Source organism: Oncorhynchus tshawytscha, linkage group LG21 (genome assembly GCF_018296145.1).
Source record: "Oncorhynchus tshawytscha isolate Ot180627B linkage group LG21, Otsh_v2.0, whole genome shotgun sequence".
NCBI classification, from domain to species: Eukaryota; Metazoa; Chordata; class Actinopteri; order Salmoniformes; family Salmonidae; genus Oncorhynchus; species Oncorhynchus tshawytscha.
The window spans coordinates 1,224,572-1,241,663 of record NC_056449.1 but is presented as its reverse complement, the minus strand read 5'-3'; positions in this window follow the sequence as shown (position 1 = coordinate 1,241,663).

The window sequence follows — 17,092 nt, the reverse complement described above, 5'->3', positions numbered from 1 at the left end:
ATAACTGAACTGACTTGCCTAGTTAAATTATTTATTTATTTTCAATTATGAAATATGAAGAATATTAATAATATTCCACCCATGAGGACACTCATGGTCATTTGAGGAAAAATATGCTTAGCATTTATAATTAATGGATGTATAGGTGAATCTTTGGAGGTATTGACATAGATTTTTAAGCTTCCAGAAGGCATTGGATAGAGAATAATTATGCATCCAATCTGACACATGCATTGATGGCATACTCTGCGTAGAGCTTTATACATGGCTCGGCTGTAAATATGGCCAGTGGTGAACTGTCATTCAGGGCACCTGTTTTGAGCCCTACATGTTTAGCTGTTTTGCATGTTATTTTGGCATTAATTCGTGTCACATATCAGTTCGCAAACAATGTAAAACAATTTATAATCCTTGTGTTAATAAAGCTGCATACAAACAGTCTCTTTCTTGAGTAAGGAAGCTCCAAAATGCAGATGCTTCAGCCTAGCTCAGTTCTTTCTGTGGTGGAGGGGGAGCCAGCTAAAATACAGAGTGTGGGCCTTGGTAATCTCCTCTAGTTGTGCTGTGATTGGCTCAGTGTTCTCAGGGAGAGCTAGACAGTTCAAGCCCCTTTGGGTACTGCCATTGATTTACATTAGAAGAGCCCATCCAAGAAGGCTCAAGGTCAATGTCCACATATAAAATGATGTCAAATCACATTATATCCACCATAGCTTTAATTGGAGTGATCATGTCAACATCATACTTTCTAAATCTTACTAAGCAAGCAATCATCATCATGAATCACATCGACAATCTACTGGCCAATCCTTTTCAATCCCTGTCAAATTAAGATAAATTATAGATTAAATGTATCCGTGCTCATCGGCCATTTGACATAAACATTACACAACAAGTCAGTAATTGCAAATTCAACAATGAGTGGTTTTCCTTTGAGAAATTAAGAAGTAGGACTGTTCAGAATGAGGGTTGAGTCTAGTGTACTGTTGTGGTTGGGGCGAGCGACCTGAAAGCTCGTTCCACTTTGTTTTCATCCGGTATTGAACACAGTTTATCCTTCTTAAATTGTATCGATTATTTATGATTAAAAATACCTAAAGTTGGATTAGGAAAGTTGTTTCAAATGTTTGGATCAAGTTTAGAATCTTTGTAGTCATGTTGCGCGAGTTGGAACTGGTGTTTTTCTGGGTCAAACGCTCCAAATAAATGGACATTTTGGAGATGTAACGACAGAATTTATCGACCAAAAGGACCATTTGTGATGTTTATGGGACATATTGGAGTGCCAACATAAGAAGATCTTCAAAGGTAAGGCATGAATTATATTTTTATTTCTGACTTTTGTTTCGCGCCTGGCAGGTTGAAATGGGATTTTCATGTGTTTGTTTGATGGGTTGCTGTCCTCAGATAATAGCATGGTTTGCTTTCGCCATAAAGCCTTTTTGAAATCTGACACTGTGGCTGGATTAACAAGAAGTTCATCTTTAAACCAATGTGTAACACTTGTATGATTCATGAATTATTCTTATGAGTATTTCTGTTTTTGAATTGAATTCCGTGAATTCATAAAGCATGTGCCATGGTATCGCTTCCCAACTATTTTGCAATCTATATAGCTCTCCATCAATAAAAACGCCCGTCAATAAAAACAAAATTTCAATGCTTAGATCCATAATTACGTCTGAGATTTAATTATTTGCAAACAGATATTTTCATTGCATTTAAGACACACTAACTTTGCATTGGAAAAGATGGAGAAATGAACGCATAACAGTCTGTCAGTCTATTCTTGTTCTGAAAAATGAAGGCTATTCCATGTGAGAAATTGCCAAGAAACTGAAGATCTCGTACAACACTGTGTACTACTCCCTTCTTCTTGATACTTTTTGAGAGTGACATTTTATCTTGCTATTAAGCAAATTATTTGGAACAAATGTTGACTTAGCCTACTGTAGGCCACACAACTTTTTCTAAGTACTGTAAACCTGTTTTTCCCCACAACGCACAGTGGAATGGACAGAAATAATTATTTAATAGAGACATACTGATTGTACGAGAGCAATCAGATCAAAGTTATTATCTTTTTGTCACTGAATGTATTATGTACTAAGCATATTAAATATGTAAAATGTGTAGTGTAGGCCAATTAATTGTGCTAATATTATAAACGTATTATGTTCTGGCCCACCGACTATTGGCTCAGAAAAGATTTGGCCTGAGGCCAAACCTAGTTGACGAATCCTGATACATAAAATGTTTTACAAAGCCTTTCCATAAGTCCGGTCAAGTTTATTTGAATTGTCTTCTGACTGTGATTAGGGTGCGGAAATGGTCACGTTGTACAGCACCATATTTTCCTAACGGATTGGCGCAGCATTCTAAGACACTGCATTGCAGATGCTGGTTCAATACCCATGCCGGCCGCGACCGGGAAATCCATGAAGCAACAGTGGACTTTTGGTTTCTCTCCCTCTAAAATCATAAATAAATAATTCTAAATAACAAACTGGCTTTATTTACATATTATTAAGGATGTCTCACCCCATGTTCAAGAATGGCCTTTTTCTCGCTCACTTTAGGTTATTTGAAGAAGAAAAAAATCTCCAAACTATTGTTATTTTGTAAACAAAGCAATTGTTATTATGAAATAATTTAGAACTATATAAAAGCCCCTGAGATGTTCTCACAGATCAGATTTGCCCTAACAAAAAATGCCCCTTAGATATTAATTTAGAATCATCCAATCCTCTAAATTTAATTGTTGGCTGAGAGTCAAGTCATTGAAAAAAAAAACGATATATTGTAGGCCTACTGTATGCACTAGCGTTGAGTAATGTGCTATTAAAAGAGTGTAGGTCTTATCTATTTAAAAAGCATATTGAAGTTAGAAGCAACAGAGAGGTTTCAGGTCAATTATTTCAGCACAGTTTCATGCTGCTCTGAGACAAGCATAGGGCCTGGTCTTGATAAATAAATGAGACCATAATATTAATCTAATTAATTAAGCAAAATGTATCTAAAAATCAATCCCATATACGACGTTCTTAAAAAAAAGGTTTTAAATTCTCTAGTACAGCCAATATGGAAGGCTATCAAATACTTCTCAAAGATGCCCTCTGGTGGTCAAAATAGCACTATCTAGCATTCACTTCTTGGCGCACCCATCCCGTTAGCGGGATCATTTTCGTCAACATCCGCTGAATTGCAGAGTGACAAATTCAAATTAAATTACTAAAAATATTTAATTTTCATGAAATCACAAGTGCAGTATAGCAAAACACAGCTTGTTGATAATGCACCTGGCGTGTCAGATTTCAAAACAGCTTTACAGCGAAAGCAAACCAAGCATTTATGTGAAGACATCTCTCTCAGCAGACAAAACATTGCAAACAGCTAGCAGCAAAGTTGATCGGTCACGAAAGTCAGAAAAGGAATAATATTAATCGCTTACCTTTGATGATCTTTGGATGTTTGCACTCACGAGACTCCCAGTTACACAATAAATGTTCCTTTTGTTCGCAAAAAGATTATTTTTATATCCAAAAACCTCCATTTGGTTGGCGCGTTATGTTTAGTAATCCACAGGCTCTTGCAGGTCACAACGGGCAGTTCGTAGAAACATGTCAAACGTTTTTTATAACCTTTCCTCAGGTTGTTTTTACAATAAATAATCGATAATACTTCAACCGGACCGTAGCTTTTTCAATAGGAGAGAGAGAGAGAAAATGTCTGCTCCAAGCTGTTGCTCATATAAAACTCTGCTGGCACACAGCCATCCACTGACGCGATATGATCGTTCTCTCTCATTTTTCAGAATACAAGCCTGAAACCATGTCTAAAGACTGTTCACACCATGTGGAAGCCATAGGGAAAGGAATCTGGTTGATATCCCTTTAAATGGAGGGAGGGCATGCAATGGAACAGAGAGGTTTCAGGAAAAACAGCACTTCCTGGTTGGATTTTCCTCAGGTTTTCTCCTGCAAAATCCGTTTTGTTATACTCACAGACAATTTTTGGGAAACTTTATAGTGTTTTCTATTCTAATCTGACAATTATATGCATATTCTAGATTCTGGGCCTGAGAAATAGGCAGTTTCATTTGGCTACGTTTCTCATCCAAACATCAAAATACTGCCCCCTACACTCAGCAGGTTAATGGTAACCGTGGCTGAGAATTAAATAACGTGCCATAGAATTTTGTGGCAGCCCAGAATGTGTGCTGCAGTACTACACAACTTTTACAGGAAGGACCACTGTAATAGACTGACCCTAGGCTGACAGAGGGGGTCGGGTGACACTGTAGCCACATCCAATGATAAACCCTGACAGGGCCAACCAGGCAGGACCCCACCCACTTCCTAAAGAATAAACCCCACACCTCTAGAGGGTTATCAACATACCACCAATTTACTATGCAGTAAATTTGAAAGTGAAAGTTGACAATGTGCTTTCTGAATGACATCACCAAGAGGTAGAATATATTGTGAAAACAATAGAGATCCTAAAACGGAACTACCGAATACACACAATTGATTTGTCAGAGGACAAACCATTCACAGAGACAAACTGATATCTTTCCGACAGAGAAGATCTAAACCAGGTAAGAACTTGTCCGTGTAGACCAATTAGGGTTTCCAATCTCTCCCAAAGAATGAGGTGATTGATGGTGTCAAAAGGAACACTAAGGTCTAGGAGCACGAAAACAGATGCAGAGCCTTGTTCTGACGCCAATCTAAAACCAGACTGAAGCTGCACAACAACTTGATATACACAAATATTTTAAGAGGAATGGGAGATTCGATATAGGCCGATAGTTTTTTACATTTTCCGGTTCAAGGTTTTGCTTATTCACAAGAGGCTTTATTACTATCACATTAAATGAGTTTGGTCACATTCTGAGGATAGGGAGCTGTTTATTATATTCAACATAGTTATTTTAGTAGTTTAGCAGGCAGCTGGAAGGTTTAGAGGTTATGACTATTATTGTGAATGTTTCGAGAAGTACTGGGTTAAAAAAACTTGAGTGTCTCCATTTATCTTAGGTCCTATCAGTTTTGTGCAGACTCAGGACAACTGAGATTTGTAGAAATACGCAGATTCAAAGAGGAGTACATCATTTGCTTTCTCATGATCATGATTTTTTCATCAAAGAAGTTAATGAATTCATCTCTAATGAAGTCAAGACCATCCTCTCTTGGGGAATGCTGCTTTTTAGTTAGCGTTACGACAGTATCAAAAATACATTTAGGATTGTTTTTATTCTCGTCAATTAGGTTGGAAAAGTAGGCTTATTGAGTAGTAATGAGGTCTCTTCGATATTGCACGGCACCGTCTTTCCAGGCTAGTCGGAAAACTTCCAGTTGGCGGAGCGCCCGTTCCGTTGCTATTTTCTGGAAACTTGGCTCAGTGCTCGGTTAATTTCTTTATACCAGGGACCTAATTTCTTGTGACAAAAGTTTCTTGTTTTTATGGGTGCGACTGCATCTAAGATATTATGCAAGGTTAAAATTAGATCCTCAGTTAGGTGGTAAACTGATTTATGTACTCCAAAGTACTTGGGTAGGTGAAGGGAGTCTGGAAGGGCATCTGGGATTCTTTGGGTTTTCCGATAATTTATTGCACAGCTCTTGATAATCCATGGTTGGGGTCTAAACAGATTATTTGTTGCGATTGTAAGTGTAATAAAATGGTGGTCCGATTATCCAGGATTATTAGAATCACAATATTTATTTCAACGGCCAAAACTAGATCCAGGGTATGACTTTGGCAATGCGTAGGTTAGAGAGACATGTTGGACAAAACCCACTCAGTCTATGATGGCTCCGAAAGCGTTTTGGTGTAGGTCTGTGGACTTTTCTATGTGAATATTGAAGTCACCAAAAATGTGAATATTACCTGCCATGACGATAAGGTCCGATAGGAAGGCACTGTAACATTTTGCCTAGTCACTTTAACTCTACCTATATACAGTGCATTTGGAAAGTATTCAGACCCCTTGACTCTTTCCACATTTTGTTACGTTACAGACTTATTCTAAAATTGATTAAATAGTTGTTTTTTCATCAATCTACACACAATATCCCATAATGACAAAGCAAAACAGGTTTTTAGAAATTTGTGTAAAGTTATTACAACTAAAAAATGGAAATATCACATTTACATAAGTATTCAGAGGTACTTAGTACTTTTTTGAAGCACATTTGGCAGTGATTACAGCCTCATATCTTCTTGGGGTATGACGCTACAAGCTTGGCACACCTGAATTTGTGAAGTTTCTTTCATTCTTCTCTGCAGATCCTTTCAAGCTCTGTCAGGTTGGATGGGAAGTGTCGCTGCACAGCTATTTTCAGGTGTCTCCAGAGATGTTCGATCGGGTTCAAGTCCGGACTCTGGCTGGGCCACTCAAGGACATTCAGAGACTTGTCCCGAATAATGAAAACAGAATGCTGGTTTTGCTTTGTCATTATGGGGTATTGTGTCTAGATTGATGAGGGAAAACAAATATCAAATCAAATTTATTTGTCACATACACATGGTTAGCAGATGTTAATGCGAGTGTAGCGAAATGCTTGTGCTTCTAGTTCCGACAATGCAGTAATAACCAACAAGTAATCTAGCTAACAATTCCAAAACTACTACCTTATAGACACAAGTGTAAGGGGATAAAGAATATGTACATAAAGATATATGAATGAGTGATGGTACAGAGCGGCATAGGCAAGATACAGTAGATGGTATTGAGTACAGTATATACATATGAGATGAGTATGTAAACAAAGTGGCATAGTTAAAGTGGCTAGTGATACATGTATTACATAAAGATGCAGTAGATTATATAGAGTACAGTATATACATATACATATGAGATGAATAATGTAGGGTATGTAAACATTATATTAGGTAGCATTGTTTAAAGTGGCTAGTGATATATTTTACATCATTTCCCATCAATTCCCATTATTAAAGTGGGTGGAGTTGAGTCAGTGTGTTGGCAGCAGCCACTCAATGTTAGTGGTGGCTGTTTAACAGTCTGATGGCCTTGAGATAGAAGCTGTTTTTCAGTCTCTCGGTCCCAGCTTTGATGCACCTGTACTGACCTCGCGTTCTGGATGATAGTGGGGTGAACAGGCAGTGGCTCGGGTGGTTGTTGTCCTTGATGATCTTTATGACCTTCCTGTGACATCAGGTGGTGTAGGTGTCCTGGAGGGCAGGTAGTTTGCCCCCGGTGATGCGTTGTGCAGACCTAACTACCCTCTGGAGAGCCTTACGGTTGTGGGGCGGAGCAGATGCCGTACCAGGCGGTGATACAGCCCGACAGGATGCTCTCGATTGTGCATCTGTAGAAGTTTGTGAGTGCTTTTGGTGACAAGCCGAATTTCTTCAGCCTCCTGAGGTTGAAGAGGCGCTGCTGCGCCTTCTTCACGATGCTGTCTGTGTGGGTGGACCAATTCAGTTTGTCTGTGATGTGTACGCCGAGGAACTTAAAACTTACTACCCTCTCCACTACTGTTCCATCGATGTGGATAGGGGGTTGTTCTCTCTGCTGTTTCCTGAAGTCCACAATCATCTCCTTTCTTTTGTTGACGTTGAGTGTGAGGTTATTTTCCTGACACCACACTCCGAGGGCCCTCACCTCCTCCCTGTAGGCTGTCTCGTCGTTGTTGGTAATCAAGCCTACCACTGTTGTGTCGTCCGCAAACTTGATGATTGAGTTGGAGGCGTGCGTGGCCACGCAGTCGTGGGTGAACAGGGAGTACGGGAGAGGGCTCAGAACGCACCCTTGTGGGGCCCCAGTGTTGAGGATCAGTGGGGTGGAGATGTTGTTACTTACCCTCACCACCTAGGGGCGGCCCGTCAGGAAGTCCAGTACCCAGTTGCACAGGGCGGGGTCGAGACCCAGGGTCTCGAGCTTGATGACGAGCTTGGAGGGCACTATGGTGTTAAATGCCGAGCTGTAGTCGATGAACAGCATTCTCACATAGGTATTCCTCTTGTCCAGATGGGTTAGGGCAGTGTGCAGTGTGGTTGAGATTGCATCGTCTGTGGACCTATTTGGGCGGTAAGCAAATTGGAGTGGATCTAGGGTTTCAGGTAGGGTGGAGGTGATATGGTCCTTGACTAGTCTCTCAAAGCACTTGATGATGACGGAAGTGAGTGCGGTAGTCGATGACGGTAGTCGTTTAGCTCAGTTACCTTAGCTTTCTTGGGAACAGAAACAATGGTGGCCCTCTTGAAGCCTGTGGGAACAACAGACTGGGATAGGGATTGATTGAATATGTCCGTAAACACACCAGCCAGCTGGTCTGCGCATGCTCTGAGGGCGCGGCTGGGGATGCCGTCTGGGCCTGCAGCCTTGCGAGGGTTGACACGTTTAAATGTTTTCCTCACATCGGCTGCAGTGAAGGAGAGTCCGCATGTTTTGGTTGCGGGCCGTGTCAGTGGCAATGTATTGTCCTCAAAGCGGGCAAAAAAGTTATTTAGTCTGCCTGGGAGCAAGACATCCTGGTCCGTGATGGGGCTGGTTTTCTTTTTGTAATCCGTGATTGACTGTTGACCCTGCCACATACCTCTTGTGTCTGAGCCGTTGAATTGAGATTCTACTTTGTCTCTATACTGACGCTTAGCTTGTTTGATTGCCTTGCGGAGGGAATAGCTACACTGTTTGTATTCGGTCATGTTTCCGGTCACCTTGCCCTGATTAAAAGCAGTGGTTCGCGCTTTCAGTTTCACGCGAATGCTGCCATCAATCCACGGTTTCCGGGTTGGGAATGTTTTAATCGTTGCTATGGGAACGACATATTTAATCCATTTTAAAATAAGGCTGTTATGTAACAAAATGTGGAAAATGGGAAGCGGTCTGAAAACTTTCCGAATGCACTGTATAGATAGTTGCAACCTCAATTAACTAATAACCCTGCAAATCAACTCGGTACTGGTATTCCCTATTTATAGCACTGCTATTATTACTCGTTATACCATGGCATTGTTTAATACTCATTTCTGATTGGCTTGAAGGGCTTCTAGAGCGTGCATTATTTCCCTATAACCTTGTGTTGCTTTTGAGACCACCTAACGCGAGACCGATTTAAGAGCAAGACCGGGGTAAATCGAGTTTAAGTCAAGACCAAAACAAGGAGGGGGGTGGCGCCACCGAGTCAAGACCGAGAGGGGGCCAATGGGTCCGAGACCGAGTCAAGACCGAGACCAGAAGAATGCAAATCCATTTCAAGACCATGATTGTAGTTTTGTAAAATTGCCACCCTAATAACAGTTCAAAATGTCCAGTGTTCATATTTCAGAAGAACATATGGATGCTTTAGACATTTTCAGAATGGTGAAAAAATGCATGCTGAGGGCAAATAGAGCCACTCTACAAATGATTACTAACCCAAACACAGTGGGGAACCACAAGGTCCTTCTACGCCTTCAGAGAAGAGCTAAGGATTTATACAATTAAAATAATTATTATATTATTCTTGTCAATGATGTTCTGATTTAATCTCTTCAGTATTTGTTTGGAAAGGAAGGAAAGGAAAGGGTTAACACTGAAAATAAAAAAATATCCAATCAGGATTTTTCTTTTGTTTCTTTGGGGAGATAAATCTAGCTAGCTAAGTCAGTCATTCACTAGGCCATCAGAAGCTAGTTAGAAGGCATCTACCATTCAGCAATATTAGGGCAACATTTTGGAGTGACAGTGGAAGCAAATAATCACATTTTGACAGCGTAATGAAATTACATTTAGACTTCTAATGGGTGGGAGTCCCACCCTGGCCCTTTGTGTTTTACAAAAAGTGCACTTTCCTACATGAGTGCACTGGTATTACCGTTGCTGTCCTTACAGCATCACAAACCTGTCACACACTAAAGGTCCAATAGGTTTGCCACTGTGCAAACGTGTCTATAATAGATATAAAGACTGTTCAGGTATTAATGTTTCAAGAAATTAGTGTACATATTTGGCCTGGTGAAGCAGTTTTTTGAGCTTATTGAATGGAAGCTGATAATTTTTTGGAGTCCACACTGTCGGAGACTGAGTCAAGACCATGACACTCAAAATATTGTTTGGAGACCGAGACTGGTCTTGAGTATAACAACACTGCCTATAATTACACAGTATAATTCAATGGCTATGAAGTTCATTCATACATGTTCTAGTTTTGAGCTACATTTGAAAGCAAAAGTCAAATTTAAAACATTATGTCATTGTTGAATTCGATTTGTATAATAGCAAGCTAGGGTGATGGTTTGGTTAGCTAAACTAGCAAGTCTGAATGTTTGGTTACTACTGTAGCTACTTCAGTGTCACATTTCTACTGGCAAATGTATTTATTTCTAGCAACAAATATGTGACTTTATAGCCATGGTATAAAAGGGATAATCAATTCAGGACTCTATGCATTCTCTGGAAAATATTGCAGCTCAGTGGAATCAAATCCAATCTAATTGTATTGGTCACATACACATGGTTAGCAGATGTTATTGCGAGCGTAGCGAAATGCTTATGCTTCTAGTTCCGACAGTGCAGCAATATCTAACAAGTAATATCTAACAATTCCACAACAAATACCGAATACACACAAATATAAGTAAAGGAATGGAAAAAAAAAATATATATATATATATGGATGAGCAATGTCAGAGCGGTATAGGCTAAGATGCAATAGATAGTATTGAATACATTATATACATATGAGATGAGTAATGCAAGATACGTAAACATTATTAAAGTGGCATTATTAAACTGACTAGTTTTCCATTTATTAAAGTGGCCAATGATTTCAAGTCTGTATGTAGGCAGCAGCCTCTCTGTCCTATTGATGGCTGTTTAACAGTCTGATGGCCTTGAGATAGAAGCTGTTTTTCAGTCTCTCGGTCCCAGCTTTGATGCGCCTGTACTGACTTTACCTTTTGGATGGTAGCAGGGTGAAAAGGCAGTGGCTCGGGTGGTTGTTGTCATTGATTATCTTTGTGGCCTTCCTATGACATCGGGTGCTGTAGGTGTCCTGGAGGGCAGGTAGTTTCCCCCCGCTAAAGCGTCATGGAACACACCTTCCATGTTGTGCACTATTTTCCAGAGAACAAATAGCCTTGTTGATTATCCCTTATTCACGGTGTATTTATTCCTCATGTCACTACAGTATTTATATTTTTCTTGTATCTTTTTCATGTTTATCTTTAACTCTGTTAGTCTACACCTGTTGTTTATGAAGCATGTGACAAATAACATTTGATTTGATTTCTCTGCCAATGGGTCGGGATATTCTCATCTCTTTGAAAATGTTACTCCACCGGTCAACTCCGCCCTCCTTTTGGATCACTGTCATTGGGGTGAATCTAATAACACTAGACACATGTTCACTCTGACTTCTCATGCAGAATAAGGAAATTCAAAGAGGCAGTTTTAAATCACTTCTACCAGATTGGAGGTACTTTATACAGCAAATTGCTGACGTGTTTTTGTGACACTGACATTTATTCTGCATACTGGACTGGCACGACACCCCTTTTCCATGACATGAGATAACCATTAGGGTTTTGCGATCTTCAAGGTAAATGGCACCATCCAAGGTGATGAGTTTGACTTGATGAATGCTCTCCCCCACTTACCCTTTGGTGGCTAAGCAGTTTCTAGACTTTTTAGTATTCTCAGCTGAAGAATCATAAACTGTACAGTACAACTGTGTTCCTTGGGGAGACATTTCAAGAGACATTGTAAGATAAATATATTACATAACTTCACAGGTGAGAGTTGAGCTATTGGAGGAATTAACTGTATTTGAGAGACAGAATGTCAGAAACGAAGGCTACCTGAATAGACTTCAATGATGCATATGTGGCACTATTACACAGAACAAAAATATAAACACAACATGTGAAGTGTTGGTCCCATGTTTCATGAGCTGAAATAAAAGATCCCACAAATATTTCATATGCACAAAAAGCATTTTTCTAAATTTTTTGGCACAATTTGTTTATATCCCTTTAGCATTTCTCCTTTGCCAAGATAATCCATCCACCTGACAGGTGTGGCATATCAAGTCTGAATAAACAGCATGATCATTACAAAGGTGCAACTTGTGCTGGGGACAATAAAAGGCCACTAAAATGTGCAGTTTTGTCACACAACACAATGCCACAGCATGCTCACTGCAGGAATGCCCACCAGAGCTATTGCCAGATACGTTCATGTTAATTTCAACCATAATCCATCTCCAACGTTGTTTTAGAGAATTTGGCAGTACATCCAACCGGCCTCAAAACCGCAGACCACGTGTATGGCATTGTGTGGGCGAGCAGTTTGCTGATGTCAATGTTGTGAGTGGAGTGCTCCATGGTGGGGGTGGGGTTATGGTATTGGCAGGCATAAGTTACGGACAACAAACACAATTGCATTTTATCAATGGCAATTTGAATGCACAGAGATACAATGACAAGATCTTGAGGCCCGTTGTTGTACTATTCTCCCGCCGCCATCACATTGTTCAGCATGATAATGCATGGCCCCATGTCAGAAGGATCTGTAAACAATTCCTGGAAGCTAAAAATGTCCCAGTTCTTTCATGGCTTTTATTTTTATTTTTTTATTTCACCTTTATTTAACCAGGTAGGCTAGTTGAGAACAAGTTCTCATTTGCAACTGCAACCTGGCCAAGATAAAGCAAAGCAGTGTGAGCAGACAACACAGAGTTACACATGGAATAAACAATTAACAAGTCAATAACACAGTAGAAAACAAAGGGGGAGTCTATATACAATGTGTGCAAAAGGCATGAGGAGGTAGGCGAATAATTACAATTTTGCAGATTAACACTGGAGTGATAAATGATCAGATGGTCATGTACAGGTAGAGATATTGGTGTGCAAAAGAGCAGAAAAGTAAATAAATAAAAACAGTATGGGGATGAGGTAGGTGAAAATGGGTGGGCTATTTACCAATAGACTATGTATAGCTGCTGTTTGAAGTTGGTGAGGGAGATAAAAGTCTCCAACTTCAGCGATTTTTGCAATTCGTTCCAGTCACAGGCAGCAGAGTACTGGAACGAAAGGCGGCCAAATGAGGTGTTGGCTGTAGGGATGATCAGTGAGATACACCTGCTGGAGCGCGTGGTACGGATGGGTGTTGCCATCGTGACCAGTGAACTGAGATAAGGCGGAGCTTTACCTAGCATGGACTTGTAGATGACCTGGAGCCAGTGGGTCTGGCGACGAATATGTAGCGAGGGCCAGCCGACCAGAGCTTGCAAACTTACCAGAAATGTCACTCATTGAGCATGTTCGGGATGCTCTGGATCAACGTGCACGACAGTGTGTTCCAGTTCCCTCCAATATAGAGGAACTTCGCACAGCCATTGAGGAGGAGTGGGACAACATTCCACAAGCAACAGCCTGATAAACTCTATGCGAAGGAGATGTGTTGTACTGCATGAGGCAAATGGTGGTCACACCAGATACTGTTTTTCTGAACCACACCTCTACTTTTTCTTAAGGTATCTGTAACCAACAGATGCATGTCTTTATTCCCAGTAATGTGTAACCCATAGATTAGGGCCTAATGAAATTACTTCCATTGACTGATTTCCTTATATGAACTGCAACTCAGTCAAATCTTTGAAATAGTTGCATGTTGCATTTTTCAGTATAGATACATTAGCAGGTGTCCGAGGGTCTCTTTCTCTTGCGAGCTAACTGGTCAATTAAATCCAAACAACCAGTACATTCGGTGTGTAAGTGTTAAGTTTGGCTTTGAGTCAGAGGGACATGCTTCATGAGCAAACGTGGCGAACAGAAACACAGCATTGGGTCTTGAACAGGTTATGAGAATCCCAATGGTATACATAGCTATAATAATAATCTATTCAACTTTTAACGCTTTTCATTACATACAGATATTCAAAGCTCTTGTTAAGCAAAATAAACAACAAGAAGTGAATTACAAATAAACATAGACTACAACTATAGCTAGATCAAGTCTGTTTGAGTGCTTCTTGAAGCCTCCAGCAGATGGGCAGCCACAGATGGTCATCCCCCTAGGTTTTACACAGTCAAATGTGACAAAGAACTGCAAATGATACACTTGTGACATCAATATTTTTTTTAAAGTATTAAATTATTTTTATCATTACAAGCAATATGAGAATGATATGTAAAGTATTTAGTGCTTTCAGAATGTATTCCAACCCCTTGACTTAATTCACATTTTGTTTTGTTACAGCCTGAATTCAAAATGGATTAAATATAAAAATGTTCTACCCCATAATGAGTGAAAATAAGTTTAGACATTTTTGTCAATTTATTCACACCCCATTGCTATGACATTCCAAATTGAGCTCAGGTGCATACAGTTCACTTTGACCACCTCTGAGATGTCACTACAACTTGATTGGAGTCCACCGGTGGCCAATTCAATTGTTTGGACATGAATCAGAAAGAAACACACCTATCTATATAAGGTCCCACAGTTTAATAGTGCATGTCAGACCAGGAACTATACCATTAGGTCTAAGAAACTGTCCGTAGATCTCCGAGATAGAATTGTGATGATGCATATATCTGGAGAAGGGTATAATTTTTCAAGAGCACAGTGGTCTCCATCATTGGGATATGGAACTACCCAGACTTTGCCTAGAGCTGGCTGTCCAAACTGAGCAATTGGGCATGTAGGACCTCTGTCAGGGAAGTGACCAAGAAGCCAATGACCACTCTGATAAAACTACAGAGGTCGTTGGCTGAGATAGAAGAACCTGCCAGAAGGACAACAGTCTCTACACCACTTCACCAATCTGGGCTTTATTGGAGAGTGGCCAGACGGAAGACACTCTTGAGAAAAAGGCACATGGTAGCATGCCTGGAGTTTGCAAAAAGGCACGAGAAAGACTCTGAGAACACAAGGCAAAAGATTCTGTGGTCTGATGAGACTCAAATTGTACTCTATTGCATGAATGCAAAGTGCTATGTCTGGAGATAACCAGGCACAGTTCATCACCCGTCTAACACCATCCCTACCATGAAGCATGGTGGTGGCAGTATCATGTTATGGGGATGCTTTTCAGCGACACGGACTGGGAGACTGGTAAGGATAGAGGGAACAATGAATGGAGCCAAAGACAGGCAAGTCCTTGATGAGATCCTGCTTCAGAGTAAAAACGGACTTAGACTGGGGTAAAGATTTACATTCCAACAGGACAATGACCCCAAGCATACAACCAAAGCAACATTGGAATGGTTTCAGGACAATAATGTGAAAGTCCTTGAGTGGCCCATCCAAAACCAAGATGTTAATCCCATTGTAAATCTATGGAAAGACTTGAAGATTGCTCTTCAACGCTGCTCCCCATCTAACTTAGCTTGAGGAAATCTGCACAGAAGAATGGGAGAAAATCTCCAAATCCAGATGTGCAAAGCTGATACAGACATACCCAATACTCCCACTACCTGGCACTCGAAGGTGCCAGGCTCCCCAGCATTGCGCACTCCTGCCACCATCATTACGCACACCTGCCTCCCCCCATCACGTGCTTCAGCATTTATTAGACTCACCTGGTCTCAATCTGACATTACCTCCCTATATCTGTCTGGTTCCCCGCTCTGTTCCCTGCTTCAGCATTGATTGTCGTCTGTCTTTGTGTTACCCAGTTCTGATGCTGTTCCTGTCCTGTAGCATGTCCGTTCCAAATTAAATGTCATCTCCCTTTACCTGCTTCTCATCTCCAGCATCATTCCTTACAGGGTGATAAAAAAATGATTTATTCATTGTGAATTCAGGCTGTAACAAAAAAATGAAGAATAAGTCTAGGGTATGAATACTTGCTGAAGGCACTGTATAGCATTTTCTACGAAACCCATTTTAATGCACATCTATAATCTATGGGGAAAAAATCTGAGAACACTAATATTTTACACACATACACGATAAGGTTTAAATGTAATATGAAAAAAACTCATGTGAAAAATTGGTGGATACAGAGTTTTGGAACATTGTAAAGATGACGCATGTAAAGATGAAGCATGACGTTTGTACAGTAGCGCTTGTGTTTGATCATTATCATCCATGCTGAATAGTGCTGCTGTTTTGACCATTCTCTTTCTGAAATTCAATTTCGTTACTCAATCTCTGGGCAGAAACATTTCCGATACAATATTAATTGCCTGGCCATCTACTGTACATGGAAATTAGACTTCAAATATTGTTTCCTCAGAGTCTCTGCCCTAGCCAGCCCCAACCACACCACTCTGTCCCAGATTAAATGTTATTAATTCAAAGAGTTGGGAGTCATGCTGGCACACTCAACAGTCTCACTGAGTTTGTCTCCGTGTTTGTGTTAATTTTGGGACAGAAAAGAGGGCAGTTGATAAATAAATATAGCATAGCCTCTTAGAGAGGCAGTCCTTCTCAATCCTTAGCAGTTTGTGTATGTACGATTTGCAGTACAAGCAAACACCTACACATTCCAAAAACAATATAATGTGATTGCATGCCTGATTGTTTCTTTAATTTTGTTGCAGCCTTGAAATGATTGCAGTATGCTTATATTGTAATATTATACAGTGTACAATAAATAATTAAAACATTGACAATACCGGAGGGGAATATAAAATGTCAGCTAGTTGCTTTTATTGGCTCAGCGAGGGGGTGCTGTTGGCTATAGCCCTTGTTTAAGCCTAGCCAATATTCAAGAGAAACCATGGTCTCAAATGTTCAACCCCATTATTATGCAATTATAAACCAATACTAAATTGCATTGTTGTTCCGAGAGTAATTAAACTGATATTGCACAGTAATACAAGCAACTTAATTTAAGGGGTTAACCTGTTGGTGACAAAGAAACAATGGACAAAAAGGGTTTCGGCAGATAGGGCATGAAAATGCAATGTTATCATGAATTGCGCCCTATAGTGTTCAATTAGTGGCATCGCCCGCTTTGAGATCTTGAAGTAGACATTTCCTTGCTCCGCAAGGGCCAAGGCTTTTGTGGAGTGACAGGTAACTATGCTTCGTGGGTGACAATTGTCGATGTGTTCAGATGGTCCGTGATTCGAGCCCAGGTTGGAGCAAGGCCACAACATGGTGCTGTTGACCTGGATCACTCAG